Below are 6,610 nucleotides of genomic sequence, written 5' to 3' on the forward strand. Positions count from 1 at the left end.
TCAGTAGCTCCATTTGAGCTTAGGTCAACTTGCAGCAGGCTGCAATTAACTGTGTTTGCAGAATTATATAAAGGTGTGTGCTGGCATGTGGATATATTCCCGCTTCAGACAGAAGTGACCACAGTTCAAGGATGTTTATTGAACTTTCAAAGAGTTGTGATAAACGTCTATCTAAACCTAAATCTAAGATTGGAGCAATGTACGACCATCAAATAATAAAGAATGCAGTCTTAGAGAAGTCGTGACAAATAGAAAAGGGCCTATACTAAAATCAAATATTGCCAAACCTTACTACTAGTTGCAAATAGTGTGGGTTGCAGTTCATTAAAAAGAAAGAAGTGTTCACAAAATGATGATCAGGATACTTGGGCTGATGGCCTCCCTTTCACACATTTTCAGCACAGAACAAGGCGGTTCACTCTAAGAAAAGCGCACACTCTGGCGGTTGCGGTACGAGGATACAATGGCAGTTCTAGTATCAGTGCCTTCTCTTTTCCATCAAAGTCTCTTGTTTCAGAGGGCCTAATGTAGAAAACAAAAACGTAGAAAGTTCCTTTTTTTTTTCTTGTAGCTAAACAATCTTGGAGGTTTCTGCCTGGGGGGTGGGGAGATCCCTCCTCCCCTTTCTCTCGGATTTCCAAAACTATTCCTTCTTGGGTGACTCACGGTTCACCCTGGATCCCCCTCAACTGGATCGGATCTCTCTTCACATTCAACTAGTCTCCCTTAGCCAGGTTCGGACCAATTGTAATTCACTTTATACTTATCAAAGACTTTCAATTGTGCACAGGCTTTACTACTGGATCTTTAGAACTGGATCTACTCTTTATAACCGAAACATGGTTTACAGCCAGCTCCACCGCTCACTTTCATTTACTGGTACCTCATAGTTTTCAAATTACATAGAGGGACACAAAAAGGTGGAGGAATTGCTGTTATTGCCAAGTCCTCTTTGGAATTGCGGAGCCCTCAAATTTTCAGCTGGGATGAGACGTCTCAGATCTATGCTTTTACACTCTCCTTAGCTCCTAATGTTTCTTACTAGCTATTTCTTTGCTGCAGACTGTTAGGGAGAATTCTCTGTTTAGGCTGAATTTCCTAACCTAGTGAGTCCCCCAGCAGCTTTGCTGGATTTTTTGGGGTTTATTTTTTTCTCCTGCAAGAGTGAGACTCTTTTACCCTAACTCTTGGACATGATTTGAGTGTGTCGCTTTGATTCTATATGTGTTTAATGGGCTATGGGGTCTTTTACTCCATAGGGTCTCATGTGTTTTTACTATGTGTGTTACACAGCACCCTCCTTGCAGTAACACAGGGGTGTCATAGTGACACCCCACCATAGACTCCATACCCTGGGACTGACTGTCTCCCAGGGCATGTAAAGTCACCATTGGCTTTACTAGTCCCAAATTATTAAAAGAAACCAGTACAAACTGTTGGGGAGAAGCTGGACCCCCCCCCCCCAGGGCAGTGGGGGGCCAGCAGCCATACCCTCGCCAGCTATGGGAGGCCCCAACACCTCCCATATGGCCCCCAGAAATGCAACAGAGTCCCAAGCAGGCAGCAGCATGTTTCAAACTGCATTTATTTCTGGGCAGCAAAAAAGAAAAAAAAAACACAGAGCATCGTGCACATCGCGAGTTCAGGCGCCGTCTCCCCCCGGGGCTGGCTTGCAAGCCAGCTTTGTAATCGCACTGCAGGCTGACCTCACAGAATTGGATCAGCTCCCAGAAACCTATCTCCTCCTGCTATTGGCTGCTAAGTGGTAGGTTACCTATGTAGCACACGCTGGAGACCAAGTAATAATACTGGGTCACACAACCGCTCTCATATGGGGCCCAAGATGGGCACGTATTTATATCTGATTCACGACAATATGTTCAAGTATCCATAATATACCATACTTCTTAGAGAAAGGAAGATGAGTCTTTCTGATTCATATCAAAAATGATTTATCCATAATAGTTCAAACAAAAAGCTATCACTAATAATCCTTAGTGAGGAAGCAGTTGCCACAATCCACATGTATTAGACTAAAAAAGCCAATGCATTTCGGAAATTATTTCCTTCATCAGGGCGAGTCTAATTATATAAGTCCAGCAAGCAAGTATATAACATAACAAATGCAAGTATGTGACATAAATTCATATAATGGTGACAATTCAAACGAAACATACATTGAAAAAAATGAAAGGAAACATACCAATTAGTAGATGTTACATCATGGGTAAATATCAATAGCAAAAAAGAAAAAGAAAAATGCCGTAAGTGGTTTATAAGGTAAATAAATGAAACCAAAGAATATTAGGTATGAATTTACCTCATTGGTGTGGTCAGTGGTGAAAAACAGAACGTCCTGCGTTCATGCCCACTCAGCAGTGGGTTGTAAATGACAATATGCACAAAGGCATGGAGAAAATCCACTCGTGCTTACAAGGAAACCAATCTGTGGATCATAAAAGATCCAATTAGATACTGTGTTTTACACTCATACTTGGTCAAAGAGAAGGATTGTAATCAGATTCTTACCTTGTAATACACAGAGAGAAACGATCCTCCACTGTGCAGCTGCAGGGCAGTGACTCAGACTGCAGTGTGAAGCCGTTGTCTAGGCAACGGTTCTTTTGTTTAGCATGTGACCACCTCGTTTCTGTGAGATGCAGGTGGTCACAATTAATGATGTAAAATCGGCCAGGGCCCACAAAAATGACAAACCAAATATTTATGGGGCATCATCAATAGGTGCCCATAATTGTGATAATAAAATCCGAAAAAAATTAAACATTAGAATAATGAAGATAGAAAAAATACTGTCACAGGTCCTGTGGCTGTCTGGTCACAATACTGCTGTAAAGTCGGCCAGGGCCCCCCAAAAATAAAAAATGAGGTATTTATAGGGCATCACAAATGGGTGCCCATAATTGTAATAACAAATTCCCAAATTAAAATTTTTTATGAAAAAACAAAGTAGTGGTGATAGATTTATGCAGGTGGTCACAAATATTGATGTAAAATAGGCCAGGGCCCACAGAGATGTCAAACCAAGTATTTATGGGGCATCATAAATAGGTGCCCATAATTGTGATGATAAAATCCGAAAAAAAAAAAAAAAATTAAACATTAGAATAATGAAGATAGCCATAGGACCTGTGAAAGTATTTTTTCTATCTTCTAAAGTATTTATGGGGCATCACCAATGGGTGCCCATAATTGTATTGACAAAATTCCAAATAAATATATGAAGTAACAAAGTAGTAAAGATAGAAAAAATACTGTCACAGGTCTTTAAGCTGTCTGGACAGCAAGACATAACAAAATTAAGCTAAGGTAATAGTAAGACTATTCAAACGTAGATGAGCAGTTGAAGTACAGTCACAGTGCGTAAGGTGTCGCCCAGGGGCGGCACCTTGGGTCCCAGACAACCGTCCGGGACTTGCACTAGGGCTGTTACTAGAATGCTCCAAACATAATTAGACAAAGGGCAACATATGCCAGACAATAATTAAGAAAATAAAGCAAAAAAGGCTACATGAGGTAGAGTGATTCGAACAAGTTAAGCTCAACGGCTGTCAACATGTGGAAATGTAAAAAGAGCAGTATCCAAATGTTCAGAACATCTTTCACAAATTACTCTGAGCATCATATAGAATAGCCAATGCAATCAAAAAGTAATAATTAGAGCACAGGGCAAAGAGACCCCTATGTATGAAAACATGTTAAAGTATACAACTCAAGCACAGAAAGAACAGTAGAAACAGTAAAGTCACAAGAGGAACAGTAGAGACCCTTATGTGTGAAAACATGGCAAAGCATACACCTTTAACACAGGCAAAACCGTAGTATCACAATCAAATATAACAGTGGTAATTGATCTCCTCATTCAGACCGCTCGGGACCAAACTACAGAGTTTATCAATCCAAAATGTCTCTCTGCGATTGAGGCGCAGACCTAAATCTTCATGAGGATTATTTCTTCTGAGTACCTCCAGAATCAGAAACTTAATCTGTGAAAGATTGTGATTGTAGCCCTTATAGAGAGCCTGACAATTGGGCGTTAGCCTTTCTGCGTCAGTGGGTTGATTTAGCTGTGCCAGCCCCCATTACCTAATTCTATCCTGTTACATTATGACTTTGTTCCCATAACTTTTTAGCTGAACAAGCAGTTCGCACCTGGGCTCTGGGCGCAGATTGGCTGGGCTGCGCCATTCTTGCTACAATTTATGTTTCAAATGTTGTGCGAGTCCTTGAGAAAATGTCTTTCTTTCCCAGAAAGAAAAAAAAAAAACACACTGGGTTGCCGTGATTTATGCGCATTTGTGGCAGTCTTATCTTGAATGTGCGGCCTTGGCAGTTCGGGGGTTTTGCGAGGAATGTTTGTCTGCAGAAAGCAATTTTATCTTGAATTTGCGGCCTTGGCAGGTCGGATGTTTTGCGAGGAACATTGATGAGGCTCCCGCAGCCAGTGTTCAGTGAGTGAAATGAACTTGGCTGTAATTTTCCTGAAACATGGCTTTACACTGTGCATTTAGACCATGTTAATTCATATAGGCATTTCCAAGCCTTTAAACAGGGATTTTTGTGTTTGTAGATTCTGATATTGCAGCATTGATTCTAATATAGCATGGAAGTTGCACTGTTGGTGAAGTGGGTGTGTTTCAGCATATTTGTCACCCATGGGTGCGCTGGGGCCTGGTTCAAATGATAAGTGCGCTCCTTGTTCTTCCTGCTGTTCTTCTATATATGCGCTTGGGGTGAGGGGGCATGGGTTTGGTCTCGATTTTCCCTCTTCAAAACCATCATATTGTGGACGTACTGGCCGGGGCAATTCGATTGCCACGGGGTCTGTTAGTCGAGGGGGCACGTCTCTGTCCCCCGTGATCGAGTTTTGACTGGTGGCAGTGGATACTACTTTTTATATTCGACTGCGAATATACCCCTATGGGATTTCCCATTGTTCGAGGCTACCAACTTTAATTATTTAATTCCTATAGCCTCGAACATACCGCCGGTTTATTTATTTAATATTAATTCTCCGGTTGGTATTTTTTGCCAGAACGCGGTTCTAAAATGGCGTTTGTGTTCACTTCTGTGACTCCAACCCAAGTTGAGCTCTTTGTTCCACTTTTTGGCGGGCTTCTCCACAGAAGCCCCCCAAAGTGGTGCCACTCTGTTTGGGGTACTTAGGAGGGGGATTTAGGCACCCTGGACTGAGTTGCCTAGGCAACTCAAGTCGCACTCCGTCCTGATTGGCATGTTTCAGTGACAGCTAGGCTGAGTGAATGGGGGTTTTCTGCATAAAAGCAGGGCTTTGGGGGCTGGAACTTTAGAAGTCGCCACAGGACCTAAGAATCCGACGAGGGAGAAGCTGAGCCGACCTGCTACGACGACACCACCGGTGGAGCACTGCTGAACCTTCTCACCACTCTTCCCAACGACAGAGATCTCCAGCCCGGAGAGTCTTCTTCCTTCGACTGGTGGGGATAACCAGTCTGCTTCCTTTTTCGCTTCCTGGAGCATTTCCTGGCCGCCTTGCCTGTGCCAAGCGCCCCGGCAACCGGGATACCACGTCTTACCACTACCGCGAATCAAAGGGTAGTACCTTTAACCAGAGAACTCTGCAGCTGGTTTCTTCCCTGGCAGTGCAACGACCTTCATCTTTCCTCCACGTCGAGATCTTCTCTTCCCCGGGATGACGCCGCGACTTGCACCCACTGCCAGGAACAACTGCCCCCGCTGGAGGATCCTTTCCACATAAGGTACCGTGTTCCGCCTGGCTTCCCTTGCAGCCGACTGTACGGGGTAGATGTAGTCCCCGGCTTTCGACCCTGGGTTAGCCTGGGACACCCTGGCTAAACTTTTCTGAGCCTAACTAAAACCTTTCTGAACTCCCCGCAAGACTTTTTAAACCTGTTGTCATTGTGTGATCTTGGGTGCATGTGTGCCCTGCTCCCTCCAAGAGTGGGCCCGGCCTATGGACTTTGGCTCACAAGTAACTTTCGACTTTCCTGCCTTGCTTCAAAATTCCTAAGTATTAGTGTGTTGTATTTTCCTACATTCTGCCTTTTTCCCTCCCTTTTTCGTTAACTTATTGGAGTGCCATCTGTAGTTAAGCGCTCACCTATGTCTGAAAATAAGTGGTGTTAACTAAGACTTGTCTGATAAGGAATAAGGAGTGTATATATAATAATAGTAATTGTGTTTAGAGTGATTTACAATAATAGTGCTGGAGTGTTTCAATAAGTGTGTTTTTAAATAAATAATTATATACCTTGATACTAAAGCTCTGGTCAGTGTTTGCTTGTGCTATTGTATCTGAGTACCTATTGTGTATACTTTGCATACAGCCTAACTCTTCTTGAGGGAAGTCTGACTGCTCAGCCACAGCTACCAGGTAAATCTGGGTGGTATGGACTGCTACCAAGTGGGTTTACTGCCAACACCTGTAGTCCTAAATCTTTTGCAGTGGTCCCGAAGGGAACTGCACAGGTTTCTGCCTAACACAGACACCCTGGCCCCTTTTGCATTTGTTGATACAATTTTGATGCCTTTCTGGGCGCAGAAGCCTTGCACTATTCCAATATGATAATTCTCAGTAATTTTAATATTTGGT

General features: G+C 43.1%; 1 long non-coding RNA gene across 1 annotated transcript; it reads right to left on the minus strand.

The window, feature by feature from the left end:
- Positions 1-1,741: 1,741 nt before the first annotated feature.
- LOC138447835 (uncharacterized) lies at positions 1,742-3,025 on the minus strand. The gene is made up of 3 exons (XR_011259975.1): positions 2,530-3,025; positions 2,321-2,446; positions 1,742-2,082 (listed from the first exon to the last, which is right to left on the minus strand). It is a non-coding gene; the product is annotated as an uncharacterized lncRNA (long non-coding RNA).
- Between the last annotated feature and the right edge of the window lie 3,585 nt (positions 3,026-6,610).

This window comes from Ambystoma mexicanum, chromosome 1p (assembly GCF_040938575.1).
Source record: "Ambystoma mexicanum isolate Mex_15411 chromosome 1p, UKY_AmexF1_1, whole genome shotgun sequence".
NCBI lineage: Eukaryota > Metazoa > Chordata > Amphibia > Caudata > Ambystomatidae > Ambystoma > Ambystoma mexicanum.